Raw genomic sequence first — 18448 nt, forward strand, 5'->3', positions numbered from 1 at the left:
TGCCCTGCTCCAGCTTTGTGGCCATGGCACCCCGAGACTCACTCACACAGTCTCTACAGTCTCAAAGTAAAGATCATCATGCCTCTCTATGATAGACTGCATTAGTCAGAGGGATAAGGCAGCAGTACATCTATATCATAATAAACCTATGTGTTCATGTTTCTGTAGTTTGAACAGGTTGTTGATGAATATTTAGCTTTTTACTCTGACTGTTTTATTGCTCTGACTCACAGTAACTACGAGTAGAGTTCACATCAGCTCAGGTGATCTGCAGGTTATTGTTTCACTTCTTCACTCTGACGCTACGCCCCATGTGTGTGTGTGTGTGTAGCGCTGACACATACAGACACACACACTGTTACCCTGCATCTACAGGAGCCTTAGTGCATGTTCTTGACGCCGTAGATGAGCCGACAGAGACGTGTTACAGCAGAAAAAACAACACAAGCAGCTCCGTGTTTTCACAGTCAGAGTTTTCTCCTCTTTCTGACCGTCGGATCATAACACACGACGACCGGAGACAAGCGAACTGACCAGGCCGGACTAATCTCATGAACCGTTACACAACATTTCCTCCCTGATTTCCAACTTTCACTTTGTAATTCTTCCCTTTAGCTGATTCAGTTCAAACTAACTCACGAAGGGAGGCGGTGTATCAGAGTGACAGGCCGCTTATTTCTCCCATATGATATCAAGAAAATACCGATAATCGATCAAAATGTCATCCTGAGCTCAATTGGAGATCCCAGCCATAGCCGCAGCTCAGTTGTAGCTTACTGTAACTGGCAACCGGGAGGCCAAAATGCCACTGACGCTGTGATTGGGAGAGAGCGGTGGGTGGGCCAAACACAAAAATCAAAACATAAACATGATTTGTGGGCTGCAAGTAAAATTTTAAATATGCATATTCTGGCTGTAGCTACTATTGTTGTCAGTTCGATCAGTGTAGATGTGCATGAATGAGGGAGACTGAGGACCGTTACGGTGAAACACCCGTTAGCTTTATTAGCCCATAATGAACAACCACAACAACCACGCGTACCCAGCATTCCCCGTGCCCCTGACGTCATCACGCTGTAGCAGTAACATAGCAACTGTCAACACAGTCTACATCCCCCTTCTTAAGTTATATGTCAACGAGCACATAATAGAAAATAGCACATTATGCATATAATGTGTAAATGCAAAACATGTAACATATCTGTCTTTTTTTTTTTTTTTTTTTTTTTTTTTTTTTTAGAGTGTCCAACAGTCCATTCAGCCAGAACAGGCTGCAACATGAGGGGGGGTCAAATGTCAGTGTGCCTGCACATCACAGAGCTGGTCTGTGACAAAGTCCTTGTAGAGAGAGCTGGGCCTTGACGCTCTCCCTGAGCGAGTAACAATCATAGGCCGCTGTCCCTGTGACAGTGCTGGTCCCACACTGTCATGTTGTGGGCTTTGTGGATGTGCGATTGCGGCAACAGCAGGTGGATCCCCTGCCGTGGAGTTAGACACATAGGTTTCAGGTGTCTGAAGTAGGTGGCGTCTGTTCCTGATATATGTAGCATCTCCAGCCTTGACCTGGTAACTATTGGGTTGTGGTGCTGTTCCTAGCACTGTTGCCAGCCTGTCATGTCCTCTCTGTGTCTGCATTCTCACTGTCTGCCCAGCCCGCAGTGGAGCCAGCGGCCTAGCTGACTTGTCGTAGTAGGCTTTTCCTCTCTGTCTTGCTTGTGTCAGGGCCATTTGGACCTGTGTTTCTACTCTGGGTGAGTACCTGGCTTTGGTCATGGGAATGAAAGCCCTGGTGCGCCGAGAAAGCAGGCATTGAGCTGGCGATGGCAGCTTGTCCCTGGGCATGTTGCGTAGGCTGAGGAGAGCTGCATCTATGTCCGTTCCATCTCGTGCACATTTCTCCAGCAGGTGCTTTGCTGAGCGCACAGCCCTCTCAGCAAGCCCGTTGGACTGAGGGTACAGGGGACTGCTGGTGACATGACAGAAGTCCCACTTGCGAGCAAATTCCTGGAACTCCCTACTTGTGAAGTAAGCAGCATTGTCTGTCATGAGTTGCTGTGGCACTCCGTGAGTAGCAAAGTGGCGTTTAAGCTTGGCTACAAGTGTGGCACTGGTTGTTCCTGGGAGACGGTCTATCTCGAACCAGCCAGAGTAAGAGTCAACAAGCACAAGATGCTCCTTTCCCTCCCAGTCAAAAACATCTGCTGCAGTGAGGGACCACGGTAGGTCAGGGATGTCATGCAGCTGAAGGGGCTCTTTAGGCTGGTGTGGCTTAAGAGCATTACAGGGGGCACACCTGGAAACTTCTCTTTCAACATCACTGTAGATGGTCGGCCAGAACAGTGTCTCCTTGGCCCTGCGCTTTGTGGCCTCGAGACCAGGGTGGCCCTGGTGCAGCTGTTGCATGTAGTAACGCTGGAGGGAGTGTGGAATGATGAACCGTTGTCCACGGAGGAGCAAGCCACTGTCGGTCGTGAGTTCCTCTCTCATGGCGTAGAATGGCCTCAGGTCACGTGGAACCTCCCTATATGTGTCAGGCCAGCCTGCAGCAACGACCACAGAGAGACGCCGGCACACAGGATCAGCCAACGTCTCACGCTTCAGTTCCTCAACCCTGTGTGAGGAGAGGATGTCCACCACCATGACCTCGTACTCCTCCATTTCCTCAGCCTGGTCAGTGGAGGGCAGATGTGCACGGGAGAGAGCATCAGCGACGTAGAGCTCCCTGCCCCTCTTGTAGATGACGTCGAGGTTGTAACGCTGCAGGCGGAGCATCATCCTTTGGATGCGTGCAGAGGCTGTGTGAAGTGGCTTTTTTAGTATGGTAATGAGCGGCTGATGGTCAGTCTCGACAGTCACAGCCCGTCCATATATGTAGTGATGGAATTTTGTGCAAGCGTAGACAAGGGCCAGGAGCTCTTTCTCGATCTGAGCGTAGCGTGACTCAGTCTCTGTGAGGGCCCTTGAAGCGAAAGCCACCGGCCTGTCGTTTTGGAGGCAGACAGCACCCAGTCCGTGCTGCGAGGCGTCAGCTGACAGTACAACAGGTTGGTGCACATCAAAGTACCGCAGCACTGGGGGACCTGCGATGAGTTCTTTGAGTTTGGTGAAAGCCGCTGTGTGGTGCTCCAGCCAGCACCAGTCTACATCCTGGCGCAACAGCTCACGCAGGGGCGCTGTGGTCTCACTGTAGTCTGGTATGAACTTGGCCAAGTAGTTGGTCATGCCTAGGAACCTTTGGAGACTGCGCTTGTCCTCCGGCGGGGAAATCAGGCGGACGGCAGCGGTCTTGGCAGGGTCGGGTTTAACACCCTGGTTGGTGAGCAAGTGACCGACATAAGCAACCTCCGTGACCCTGAAACGGCACTTCTCAGGGTTCAGTCTGAGATTGACAGTCCGTATCCTGTCCATGACTTGGCGGAGACGTAGATCATGCTCCTCCCTCGAGCGGCCCCACACCAAGATGTCATCGATCACAATTGCACACGGCTGTCCTTCGAAAAGCTGCTCCATGCACCTTTGGAAAACCTCACTCCCCGTGGTGATGCCATAAGGCATTCGCAGGAAAGCATAGCGGCCCACAGGAGTCATGAAGGTGGTGAGTTTTGAGGACTCTTTGCTGAGCGGCACCTGCCAGAAACCACACTTAGCATCTAGAATGCTGAACATTTTGGCATCAGGCATGTCAGCGATCACCTCTTCCACAGTTTTCAACGGGTGGTGTGGTCTGAGGAGGGCTTTGTTGAGGTTGACGGGGTCGATGCATAGTCTGATGCTACCATCTCGTTTGCTCGCAGCCACCATGGCTGAAACCCATTCAGTGGGCTCCTGAACCGGTGTGATGACTCCCAGTCGGGCCATCCTATGCAGTTCTGCCACAATCCTGTCCTTCATGGCCAGTGGCACCCGTCTCGGAGCGCATATAGTGGGGTGCACGGTGTCATCCAGGCGCATGTGATACACCACAGGCAGCTTACCGATGGTGCTGGTGTCAAATAAGTCCTTGTACTCTGTCAGCTCTGGCGCTTCCTGCTGGACGACAGCATGCACCTCTGGTCCAAAAGTCACGTAGCCGAGTCTGACACTGTCTCTGAGACCCATCAATGGCTTGACGTTTCTGTCCACAACTTGGAATCGCAGCAAACCGCAGCTAAAGTTCATGTCTGCCGCACCAAGAGTCTGGATTATGTGACCTCCGTAGGCTACAAGATTTGCTCTTTTGCTGAGGTTGATGTGAGCAGTAGGATCAATGTGCTGAAGAAGAGCCCTGGATATGACGTTGCATTTGGCCCCAGTGTCAATCTTTACAGTCAGTTGTCTGCCAGTGTTGCAAACAGACAGTTCAGCAAACCTTTCATCTTGCTCATGCACATCCTTTGGCTTGTCTATGCTCTCACAGTAAAACATTTCTACAGTCTCGCAGCGAAACACATCAGTTGGCTCTTGTGTTGGCTGCGTGTCAAGTTCACTCACGTGTGTGTATCTGCCCCGGCGTGCAGTGGGGGGCGGAACCTGCCCTGGCCTGTTGGCGGCAAACGATTTGCCCGATCTGCAGCATCTTGAGAAATGGTTCATTTTTCCACATGTGTTGCAGCGCTTGTTGAGAGCTGGACACTTGTTTCGGTCAGGTGCGTGTTGACCGCCGCAGTTTGTGCATGGGTTGAATTGCACTGTGCACACCTCTGCTTCCCTCTTTAGTTCTCTGTTGCCCTTCTCAGATTGTTCATGTAGCATGCAGATTTCAATGGCCGAATTTAGTGTCAGTTTCTTTTCCTTCAACAGCTGTGCACGGACAGCGTCACTTTGAATACCACAGACCAGCCGGTCTCTTATCAGTTCATCATGCAGTGTCCCGAAGTCACATTTCTTGGCCATTATTTTCAGCGTGGAAACATATGACTGGACTGACTCGTGCTGTTTCTGGTCAGTAGTGTTGAATGCATGTCTGTCCATAATTACGTTTTTTACCGGCAGGCATAGTTCCTCAAATTTCTTTACCAGCACGGCAGGGTCCTCGCGATCTTCGTCGTCCGCAAAATCAAACGTGTCGAATTTATCCAGTGCCTCCGGACCGGCGAGGTTGAGAAATGTGTAGGCTTTCACTTTCTTACTAGCCGTTGCTAGCCCGGCGTTGCTGTAGACGTGCCATTCCCGCTTGAACTTCTCCCAGTTGTGAGCGATATCCTCGTTAAAGACGAGCGGGTCAATCCGGCGGAGTCCTTGTGCCATCTTAGATTAAGTTCGGCTCACTTCTTACACCATGTAGATGTGCATGAATGAGGGAGACTGAGGACCGTTACGGTGAAACACCCGTTAGCTTTATTAGCCCATAATGAACAACCACAACAACCACGCGTACCCAGCATTCCCCGTGCCCCTGACGTCATCACGCTGTAGCAGTAACATAGCAACTGTCAACACAGTCTACAATCAGTATTTCAAATTAACATGATTCCTTAGTCTCTGGTGACATATTGAGTGATTTTATGATTACTTGCCATACATTTCTTACACACAGCTCCTTTAACATCAACAAGTCCAAACCAGTGCAACCCATCTGGTCTTAACAACTCATTCCTCATAGAACTCTGGATGGCATGTTGACCACAGTGTGTTAGCCAGCCTAGCTAGGCCAGCTAACGTCAGCTAACAGCTAAAGTTGGATTTTCTGTGTTTTACAGAAATGTTACAACAACTTCATGACTTTTAGCCCCTAGAATGAATTTACTCCTGGGTTTGTTTACACCTGTCAACCCCGTGTCTATGGCAGAGGGGGTCTCACAATAATGTAAAATTTGATCACTGCAGTAATAGCTATGTGGTTGAAGGTGTTTCTGAAAATAGATGAATAGAAACTCTACATCTTTGCTTCACCTGCCATGAGGAAGCAGAATATATTTGACTGTGCACAAGCTCCTGGTTGTTGGCTCATTGTGAACGTTGTGTGTGATTTAAGGTTGACCTTTGTTCAATTTATTTCCTGTAGCTATGTAGCTTTCTGTCAGAGGGCATATGACACAGCATATTTCAATGATTCCCCATGTGGGTGTATATAACCTGAAGGGTCACTGATAAGATAAATATCTTCACCATTGCTTTAGTTTAGATGTGTCTGTTTTTCTGGGTAAGCATGGCACTTTTCATAAAGAACCCATTTGTCCTGCTGTGTCACTGACAACATAACTACAAAACAAAGTCATTTCTATAGCCACTGTTGCATTTCTGCCTTCTGTCTGTATATTAATGACTGTCAACTGCCATGTTTGAGAGTATTGTCTTGTCACGTTACTTCCTTGCACATTGGCCCCAATGGAAGTCACATTATTTTGGGGTGTCTGATAGGCTTGGCCTGTCTTTGTACTGTGTTGGAAGAAGGCAGTTCTGTTTTATTTTGTGAGCTGGGGGAGAAATAAGAAAGAGAGGGCATGGCATTATTAGTTGTTGTGTAAAGTTTGCAACTGCTTTTTCCTGGAGCACACAAACAATAAAATAAGAAAAAAATAACAACTCATGAACAGATTAAGAATTGAACTTCAAACAAATTTGAGAACAACCCAAATAGAATTCAGTTTCTAGGGTTAAAAATATGACTTCATTATCTAAAAGATACAGGAAGTAATGATCATCATTTGACTTAGGCCTACAATAAACTTTCATCATTTTGTCTGCATTGGCTGTACAGTGAGCCCTACGTATGAATCATGCATGCAGGATATGTCGACCTTACAGTGCAGTGTGTCAGTGTGAGAGACATTGTTTACAAGTGCTGTGTCCTGCATAAGAGTGCGAGGGCCCGTTCATAGCTGCTTGTAGCATTAATTAGGGCCCGAGCGGCGACTGCAGTCGCCCAGCGAAAGCCCTATTGAAATCGCGCTGTTTATTATTAGGGCCCGAGCGGCGACTGCAAGTCGCCCAGCGAAAGCCCTATTGTAATTGCTCTGTTTATTATTATTCTTCTTTCTTTCATTCTTTTTCTCTCAAAAGGATCGCATTTTTGGAGGCTTCAACATGCCCCAAAACGCGTAAATTTTGGCATGCACATCAGGACTGGCGAAAAATTTGATATTTTAAAGTCGTTGGAAATGGGCGTGGCCAAATGGCTAAATAGCGCCCCCTACAAAATTTCAAAACATCAGCCCCGCCTTTGTGTGTCACCTAGACGCATGAAATTTGGTGGGCTTATAGAACATGGCAAGACACACAAAAAAGCCTCTTATGTCATGGTGAAATCACAACAGGAAGTCGGCCATTTTGATTTGAATTTTTGACCTGTTTGATCTATCTCCTCCTAGGGATTTTGTCCGATTGACTTCAAATTGGCTGGAGACCACCGAGATGCCACTCTAATCAAAAGTTGTGCTCCGCAGGTCTCTAGGTCAAAGGGCGTGGCTTCTGTGGCCTTGAGGATTTTGGCGACTTTTCGTTTGCTCGCCATTTCACCTTCGAACAGCTCTCACACCCACATACTTTATCTGATCAACTTCAAACTTGCTGGACATGATGATGGCTCCGCCCTGAACGTCCCCATATATTAATTTCCTACGTTACTCATAGCGCCCCCCGGTGGTAACAGGAAGTGGCCAGGTTTTACCTTAACGTGTACTGATGCCATATAGTTGACCCCATCAACTTCATTCCACTTCTAAAACATGCAGACTAAGGTGGTGAAGCTACATCATGAACACTGTGAAGCTACGAGTAATGGCGTCCCTGTGGGGGCGTGGCTACCATTCCTCGCCATGAAAATACGTTTGCCCTTTTGATGGCTTTAATGAACTCGTATCAACATGAAAATTGGTACACAGGTCCAGGGTCACGACCTCAACGTCTCCATATGCTCATAGGCAATCTCACTCATGTTGCCCCCTAGTGGAAACAGGAAGTGCCATATTTTACATCAACATTGTCCGATTTCCACGAAACTTCACATGTGTGATGAGGGACTGACCCTGAACACACCTGCACGCATCCCATTACTGCCCCCTAGTGGACGAACCATTAACTGCTCAAAACTCCGTCATACTTTGTCCGATTCACTACAAACTTCACATGAGTGATGAGGGGCCTTCCCTGAACACACCCACCCACAACTGCTTAGCGCCACCTGGTGGATGAACAAAACATTGCAGCCCCGACATGCCTCAGGCCCCGCGGTCGCATGGGTGAGCGAGGGCCCGATCAGCGCCGCTTGCGGCTTTAATTATTCTTTATTCTTGCGTTCTTAAAACCCCAATTTCGCCCCTTTCCCAAAGGCGAAAATGCGTCTACTTTTGCATGGGCGTCCGGCCGGATCCGAAAAGCGATATTTTTGAGTGGTCGCACACGGTCGACGCAAAATGGCGGAATAGCGCCCCCTACAAAGTCCAAAAATGCCCATAGGGAATTTTGCTAACTTTGTCCTACGCTCACAAAATTTGGTACACATATGTATTATACCCAGATATGCAAAAAAGCCTCTTGACCTCATGACCTCAACCCAACAGGAAGTCGGCCATTTTGGTTTTGATTTTTCCCGCCTAAAATTAACTCCTCCCAGAGCGTTCGCCCGATCAAGTTCAAATTAGGTACACCACATCTCCAGTCCTAGCTGAGCTTATCTTGTGCTCCGTGAGTCCGTAGGTCAAAGGGCGTGGCTGCCAGCGCTCATCAGACTTTGGCGTTCTCGCCATGTCCATACGTGTGGCTCTCACGCCCACATACTTCATCCAATCAACTTCAAATTTGCTGGACATGATGATGGCTCCGCCCTGAACGTCCAGATATATTCACTTCCCACGTAACTCATAGCGCCCCCCGGTGGTAACAGGAAGTGTACTAAAATTTTGAAAATGTACATACTTTGCCCCATCAACTTCATTCCACTTCTACAACATGCAGAACCAGTTGGTGAAGCTACATTATGAACGCTGTGAAGCTACGAGTAATGGCGTCCCTGTGGGGGCGTGGCTATGATTCCTCGCCATGACAATACGTTTGCCCTTTGGATGGCTTTATTGAACTCGTATCAACATGAAAATTGGTACACAGGTCCAGGGTCACGACCTCAACGTTTCTATGTGCTCATAGACGATCTCACTCATTCGCCCCCTAGTGGAAACAGGAAGTGCCATTTTTTGCATCAACATTGTCCGATTTCCACGAAACTTCACATGTGTGATGAGGGACTGACCCTGAACACACCTACATGCATCCCATTACTGCCCCCTAGTGGACAAACCTTTAACTCCTCATAACTCCCTCATGCTTTGTCCGATTTCCAAGAAGCTTCACATGTGTGATGAGGGGCTGACCCTGAACACACCTGCACGCATCCCATTACTGCCCCCTAGTGGACGAACCTTTAACTGCTCATAACTCCCTCATGCTTTCTCCGATTTACACGAAACTTCACATGTGTGATGAGGGGCTGACCCTGAACACACCTGCACGCATCTCATTACTGCCCCCTAGTGGACGAACCTTTAACTGCTCATAACTCCCTCATGCTTTGTCCGATTTCCACGAAACTTCACATGTGTGATGAGGGGCTGACCCTGAACACACCTGCACGCATCCCATTACTGCCACCTAGTGGACGAACCTTTAACTGCTCATAACTCCCTCATGCTTTGTCCGATTCACTCCAAACTTCACACGAGTGATGAGGGGCGGCCCCTGAACGCACCACACCACATGCGGTGACCGCCCCCTGGTGGATGAACGAAACATTGCGTTTTTGGCCTCCTTCCGGGGTTTTTTCTCCATTTCTGCTCCGCGCCACGGCCCCGGCGTGCCTCAGGCCCCGCGGTGGCATGGGCGAGCGAGGGCCCGCCATCGCCGCTTGCGGCTTTAATTTTCATTGAAGCCCATATGCTTGAATGTGAATCGCATCTGGCCATCAGTTTTACACATCCTGCCCAAAACAGTTCATTCAGGTCTGTGCTTTGGAAACCCTCTGTCTTTCTCACACTGTTTCACTGAGCCCTCATGTGTGCCATTAAGCAACTCTTTTATGATGTGAACATGTTACAGTTTTTTTCAATTGCTAACAAGCAGTGGTCGAAACTGAAGTCACATTTTCAAAACTCTTAACACAGTTTGCAAAACACAAGTCCATGTGGACCAAACTGTGAAGCACTTTTCATTGCTTTCACACTAAATGCATTCAGTGACCACAGTCACCAAAATTCATGGACTCTTTTCTCAGTTACTAGTTCACCACCTGCAAAACACTAGACTTTTACAGCACATTTTTCAAATGCTAACACACTTTGTTCAAAACAGTTAAAAACACAATCAAAACACAATGATGGGAGGGAGGGAGGGAGGGGATGGGGGGGGGGGGGGGGGGGCGTGGGGAATTTATGTTGCAGGAACATTGAAATATATAAAATGTCAAATCAAAAATATTTTATTGAATAACATAAATAAAATTATTATGCAACTCCAAACACAGGTGAAGTTAGTTTCCAGCTCAAAACTGATCCAGGTGATCTCTGTGTTTGGCCTCATTAGAAACCATATAAAAAGTGTGTGTGAGGGGGGGGCTTCTGGTTGTTTTTTCTTTGGAAATATGGATCACATGGTTTACAGTAAACTTTTTATTTTTTTGTAAGGTCCCTTTGCCTACCTATGCAAGGGCACAGAGAAAATACATTTTCTTGACGTAAATTGCTGCATTCCTGATTCATTCTTGTTGCAATATATTATCTAGAACACTCAAAGTGCAAAGATATTGCAGTATTTATTTTATAATAAAACTGATTTACTGATTTTGAAAAAAAAATCATTCAAACTTCAAAGATCAAATTTATTTGAAGTAATGTTCTTTGTTGTTAGTGTTTTGTAGTTCAGTGTGCTAAGAGTGACAGTGTTTGTTTCCAAAGTGATACTATGTGCTAGTGTTGTGGTTGAATGAGCTTATTTTGAGACATGTATGAAGTGTTTTGTTGGTGAGGCACCGTTTTGGGGAAGAGATGAACTGTTTAGCTGAGATGCCTGATGGAAATGCTGGCTGTGTTAAGAGTTTTGAACATGTGACTTCAGTTTCGACCACTACTTGTTAGCAATTGAAAAAAACTGTAATATTGCCACAAATAAATGAAGTCAACCCCCTGGGGCTAGTGGGACTGGGGGAATTTGGGGTCTGTTGGCTACAGTTAGACCACAGGTTATTGTCCTAATCAAAATGTAGTTTTGCACTGAGTCACCACTCTTGGGTGGCGTCACATTATTGAGGGATGTGTAATGTTATGTGTCATCCCCCAGGATCGATCAAACAGTGTTAAGGGTAATTATGATACTAGTTGATGTCATTTTGGATTTATCATATAATCCTAAATAATTTGCCTTTTATGTAACCCATCTTGTATTACATTCTGTTATTCTTTTGGAATGTTTTGAGATCGTGTTGCCATTACTTCTTGTCTCATGAAATGTGTATAAAATTGTGGGTGCTTTCATGCCAAGTTGAGCCAGCAGGAATACAAGAAAGCTGAGCAGTTGAGACTCATTGAAAAGCCAACAGGATTCCAGACCCCCTTGTAAAAACGAAGGGAGAGAGAGAGAGAGAGTGAAAACACTTTTGATGACATCTCCCCTCTTTCTTTGGTTCTTCATGTCCTGTAATGCTCATGTATAAATTCTCGAGGGGAAAAAATAAGTAGGAGCTGTAATGGCTCTCTGCTTAGTTCTCAACTTGGCTTCGTTAAAAGAACCAGCAAAGACGGGAAAAGGAGTGGAGGGGAGGAGGGATGGAGGGGTGGGGGGCGGTTGTAGCTGGATCCCCTAAACCCCATCCATGTGTTTATACTGTAACGGGGGGAGGGGAACCAGTGTGAGTGTGTGTGTGGGTGTGTGTGTGTTTCTGACTCAGAGCCGTGCTCCACAGCCCATAATTAATGGTCCCTGATGGAGGTGGGGCCAGACAATAGGAGCCTTTCAGCAGGGCCATGGGGCCCCAGTCCCGTACCCGTCCTGGCCCGTCCTGCAGGCACATTGTTACCCTGCTGTAACTTCTGCCAGCTGGGCCGAGAGGGAAACTTTAACATAGCAGGGGCCAGAAACACTACAGCCCAGGGTCCTGCGCCTTTGTGTGTGTGTGTGTGTGTGTGTGTGTGTGTGTGTGTGTGTGTGTGTGTGTGTGTGTGTGTGTGTGTGTGTGTGTGTGTGTGTGTGTGTGTGTGTGTGTGTGTGTGATGTGATGTGATGCATCTCACCAAATTCGATTAGGGAACCAAAAACACATGAGAGTGGAGTGTGCAGCAAGAGATCAAAGAGCAGCAAGAAGAAGTAGGACACATATATATTCACAAACATTACATAACAGTGTCTTTGAATGACAGAATTATTTTTAATCTCACTATATGTATATATACATATGTATGAAGGAAAAAATAATGAAGCATCCCTGAAATTATACTATTATTTATTTTTTTATTTTTTGTTTTTTTAATGGTCAAACACAACTTTTATGAAGTGCCACCATTCATTATCTTCCTTAATGTTATTTAATAGGAAGGTGGGAGGTTTTTCTCTGCTTTTGTTTCTGAAGACCTTTTGATGAACACTAGGGGGCGGTGTTCCTATACAAGTAAGAGAGTTGCTACTACCACCACCACCCATCATCCTGTATGAGTCAGACTGGCTTTCTGCTCGGTCATTGGAGGCCAGACCATTAGACAGGGGCCTAACAGAAAGGCATCTAACCCTGTCCTGTCTGTAATAGTCCTTCTAATGATGTCCTGTTATATAACTTCACTCTCTCTTATCATTACTTGCTTTATTGTCCTAATTGTGATCACTGTGTTCTCCTGTCACTGTGGAATCCATCACAGAAAACAAGTAAATACAACCAAACTGACTTTATCCCTTGCCTTTCTCTCAGTGTAATCATAGTTCTCTGTATGCATGGAAACGTTGATGTGGTTGTATGAGTCCGTGTACACACGCTTGTGTACATTTAATCCTGTGAAAGCATGTCTGTACATGCCTTGTGTAATAATAACCCCATCCACCTATATTTAGAATGACCAATTTATGACATCCATACTAGTGTAATCTCCCAGCCCTGCTGGCTCCATCAACTGCCATGAATAAGGTGCTACAAGTTCTGTATAAGTTACTTTATGTTACACGTGTTACATTATAGAAATGTACGTTTTATATTATGTCACATGTAACGTAAAAGTATGTCATGTCATTATATACAATATATTAAAGAAGGTCAAGTTCATGTTCGTGTCATTATGAACGTCCTCCTCCCCAACTGCAGGAACAGTCCCACTCTGCTATTATGCATAAATCTGGATGTGAGTTACCTAGGATGACAGGGGGAACAGGGTAGGACCAAGAGCCCCTTAATCTGCTCTGTGGAAGCCTTAATCCTATTACTGTGTGAGGGAGCAGGAGCCCCAGGATGCTGTAGCTCACTGCCCACAGCCCAGTGACAAAGCTCATGTCTGGCCTTTGAGGCGGGAGTTCACCTTTATGGTGCTTCATCTGGTTTCCTGGAGTTGTGACAGTATTTATAAACTGAATGTTGTTTCGGTGTAAGGATGGCCTCCACGGAGAAACTTTATTGAATATGATTCCGAGCAATACATAGCATAAACTGGGAATTTCTACATGGTCAGTGTAAATTCAAGCAGTTAAGAGTCCAAATTGTGGTTCACATGCACCTTATTAAGCTACTTTTCAAATTGTGCTATTCTTGAGGCAATTAAAATCAAGGATGCTTCAAATCAAATAATGTTATTACCACTGCAGCTGTCAACAACACCAGCTATTCAGTGGAAACAAGTACAAATGCATGTCAGTTTATACATTAAGACTAGCAGTTACAATGTCATTATCACATGAAATGTGACCTGTAGGAAACCGTGTTTTTCCATTTGGTGTGAGTTCAAGCCTACCAGAATACTTTAACTGTTTTTATAGGAAATAATAGTCATATCCTGGATTCAGCCCAGTGTATTGTTTGTTTATGTTTCCACTTTTATTCATTGTAGCCACACTGGCATTTGAGCTTCCTGTCCCATGGTGCTGCTATATGCGGGCCTGCTTTCTCTGTGTTTGGTGTAACTTTAGTATTTGATGGGTCCAATATCTTGTCTTTAAAATTTCTCTTTGGTCGGAACAGCCAAAAGATGTGTGATTTAATCTAGTGTCACACTGAAGGTGTGTTGGCAGTTTTTACTGCACTGGGGGTGTGTGTGTGCAGATATGACTCTCTGTGTGTGAGACTGACCGATAGCTTGAGGTTCAGCAGCAGACATCAGCCTGTGAGGGAGTATGTGAGAGCGAATGTTGGGAGAAACTGACTTGTATTGTCTGTGTTTGGATTCTTGGGGGTGTATGCACATGTATGTATACATATCTGTATTGGTTTATCACAGGCAGTCATTTAGGGATCAAATAGGAATCACAGTGACATACATTTCATTGAATCCCATGTTCCTTCCCAGGCTGCACTTTTTTTCCCATGCAGCTGCTTTGCATTCTTGGATGGTATTACACTGTGCGCTTGGATGTATATGGCTGGATGTCTTTGAATCTGTGGTTATAGAACTGTGACTGTGCCAGACAAATGCTAACATGCTACATTCATGTGTTGCTTATATATTCAACCAGTCAGGGGCTTTTTTATTTTATTCTAGCCAAAGCAAAGCAGAGCTGAGGATGAGAAGAGGAGATACATATATATATATGTTTTATGACAGGAATGCAAATGCCTGAATGAGGCTGTCAATGTATTAGGTGAGGTCAAACACTTTGTGTACATAAGAATTCAAGTTTTTTGCAGCCTCCTTTATAGTCTTACATAATTAACCAACTAGGTCAGAGCTTCCAAACCAGCACAAACCAAAATTGGGTTTCCCTGACAAGTGTGTAAAGAGGGACAAAAGGGGCCTGCATAGTCTGGTGACAAAATAATTTTTGCTTTAACTTCTCTGTGTTGACACCCTCCTCTTGGTATGTCTGTCAGTAAAGTGTGTGTCTCACTTCTTCACCTGGCCCATTGTAGAATTCTTGCATAATGCGATTATCTAGGTCACAATCTTGTGGCAGGCTAAAATTTGAGGCCTGATGATGATGCCTGAAGTGCTTAGGAACCTCTGCTGTGGGTTACTGACCTTGAAATTTCTGCTATGCATGCATAGTTGGGTCAGCTTTTACGTGTCAGTCTGAGCATGTGTGTGACTTTTGACATTTTTAGCAGGTACCTATAACCTTGCTTTATACACGGGGCGTTGAGTGGCGCAGGAGGTTAAACAGGGGCCCCATATATAGAGGCTACAGTCCTCAATGCAGGCGGCCCTAGTTTGAATCTCACATTTCCTGTCTCTCTTAACTGCTCTAATAAAGCCGTGAAAAAAATATACTTAAAAAAAACAAAAACATAATGAGTTCAACATAAAAGGTAGTAGGTCAATCTTAAAGGGATATTTCAACATTTTGGCAAATTCGCCCATTGCCATAGACATAGGTTCATTACCTTTAATTGTCGGTGCAAGTTGTTTTTCGATCAGCAGGGCAGAGACGTGAGCTGCTCAGCTAACGCTATGGAGGCATATGGTCTCTCTGGGTTTCCCACATCAAACTCATCAAATACACAATCCAACAACTCCAAAACGCTCTCATGGACAAGTTGTGACAACTCCGTCTCATAACGTTACATTATCATTTCATAGCGTGGTGAATGTGCAGGTCACAACTTGTCCAACAGAGCGTTTTGGAGTTGTTAGATTGTGTATTTGATGAGTTTGATGGGGGAAACCTGGAAATACCATATGCCACCATAGCGTTAGCTGAGCAGCTTGCATCTCTGCCCCGCCGATCGAAAAACAGCTTGCATCGACAATTAAAGGTAATGAACCTACCACTCATGACTATAGGGATTATGGCAATGGGCGAATTTGCCAAAATGTTGAAATATCCCTTTAATGTCTTATTCTGTGTATGTGGGTTTTCTTCCCCTTTTCTCAGACCTATGCACACTCATGTACAGCATGTGCTTGGTTCTAATTGTCTGTCCTGTCTGCCCACATTAGCAGCCTGTTTGTTCCACAGGCCTGATGTTTGTCCTGGGCCCCCGTAAAACCATGCCCAGCTCAAGATGGGGGGAAAGATACGGGAGGGGTCGACAAGTGATGGTGGCCCATGTTGGTGTATGTGTGTGTGTGTATGGCGGGTAGGGTCTTGCCATTGTGCCTGGCCCCTAATGGGATCAGAGGGGAGCAGCAGCGTAAGGGGGATAAGGTCAAGCTGATGTGCTGCCAACTTTGGTTAACCACAAGTAGACCCAAACTCCAGCAGGACAGGTGCTCTCTCACGCCATCGTTCCCACTCTCCCGTTACCCCACTATTCTTTTTCTGTTCGCCCCCCTCTATCTCCAACTCATTTTCCTCTCATTTTATTGTCCTTTTCTTCCTCTGCTTCCCACCTGCCAAACACTCCTTCTGTCTCCATGATGGAACTACAATGAAGCCTGAAGCAACAATTCTTCAAGGTTAATTTCACTAATCAAACTGAAAACACAGTCTGTAACATACTGTTAGGGCCTGGCTGTCTGCAGTTATATCCCCACAAAACTTCGTCCCTGATCACATGTTGGAAATTCTACAACAATGTTTAGATCCTGACTCCAAGTTGGTCAGAAGTCAATGTGTCAAGTTTAAAAGCTGAAAAAAACAAACAAACTGTAATAGTGAAGCATCACTGCCAGGCAACATCCGTTCTTATCTCTCCAACAGCTCGTCTTGACTCAGTCTTCTTACCATATCACTAGGGATGTGAATCTTTGGGTGTCTCAGCACAGGCTTGGGCGGTATTACGGTAATACCGTATACTGCAGGTGTTTAAAAATAGCAACGGTAGCCTATCAGTTTCAATACCGTCATGAAAAAATGCAATGCACTAGGAGATAAGGATTAAATATGAAATACAAGTCATTTAATGCCTAACATTGATTATATGTCCAGTAGCACTTGAATTTTCAGTTAGTTTAATATGTTTTAGCCAACTTTAACACCGACTTCCTGTATCTGGCCCTTCAAATTAAAAGCCCTATAGCCAACCTAACTAGCTTAACAACCTCTATGTTAACAACACAGCTTGCTACAACGCTGTGTACGGAAGCCTGTGAGGGCGCAGAGAGACGGAGGAAAGGTTAATAAAAAAAAAAGATTTTTGAAGTTTATTAATCAATTCAGAATCGTAGAGGATAAGAATAGCGATTCTTACATGAATCGATTTTTCCCCCACTCCTACATATCACCTAACTTGTAAGGCGTTGTATACAAAAGCATGAAACATACTGTATGTATTTACTTTATTCACATGATTGCAGGGTTTACTTCCTCTCTTACTGTTACTCAGAGGATAGATAATAGATCTACGATGAGGCCTCCTCAAGGTATCTACATGACAACCTCAGAGTTCCACCTTTCTCTATGCTAGCACACATTTTCAGGCATTAGTGCAACACTTACCTCAGTCTAGCCTAATGCTCTTTAATCCACACACAGAGCATAAATTAGCAGAAGGCTGTCAATCATCAGTGCACTTAATGGCTTTTTGGCTTTAGCCTTCTTTTTCAAGATCTGTCTTCCAGTGTAGACTTTCCCATGTCAGCAGAGTGATGTGGGGTGATTGTGTAAGAGGATTCCTGACATGCATCTCTCTCTTTGCATGTGTTTTTGTTTCCTGGATTCTGTTAGGGTGCTTGTCAGTGCACGCATGCAGCATTTGTCGGAGTCTGTGTGAGAATGCCTGCAGAAACTTGTTGCATTTGGGTGTGTTGGCACAAAAGCCATCACAAACACCATCAGCCTGTTTCACATGTTTATCTACACTCAGGCAGGAAAGATTAGCACAAGAGCAAAAGCTCAACAAAACATATTCAGTGCGGCAGCATTTACTGTTGCATCAACACCAGGAGAAGTAAAAGAGAGAGAGAGGAGTGTGTTTGTATGCAGGAGAGGAAGCCACCACGGTCAGATAAACAGCTTGTATCTGTGCAAGCGTACTGCAGGGCTGACTGAGAAACCACAGTGTACGTAAGAGAGCAGACAGGTACACATGCTGAGTGTGCTGATGTGAGGGAGATGCAAGGTTACGATTAGCACACCAGCACAGTTACATACAGCGCCATGAACACTTCTCACAAGCACAATAACATGCATGGAAGCATGATTACACCTTGCAAAACGCATAGAGGAGATAAGACATGTTTGCTATTCATCTTTACTGTTGTAAGTTGTAATGTCAGTGTGCTGTATGCGTGTGTGCAATTTCTCTGTGTGTCACTGCTTCTTGTTTTTGTGTTTTGCATGCACCTTTGCTGATTTTCTTTCACTTTGTATGAACTTGTGACATTGTGCACAAAATGTTTCTATGTTGTCTGCTACTTGTGTAGGTCACTATTTATGTTTTGGTCTTCATGTCATTGGTGCATTATACTGATGTTAT

Source organism: Trachurus trachurus (genome assembly GCF_905171665.1).
Source record: "Trachurus trachurus genome assembly, chromosome: 15".
Classification (NCBI taxonomy): Eukaryota; Metazoa; Chordata; class Actinopteri; order Carangiformes; family Carangidae; genus Trachurus; species Trachurus trachurus.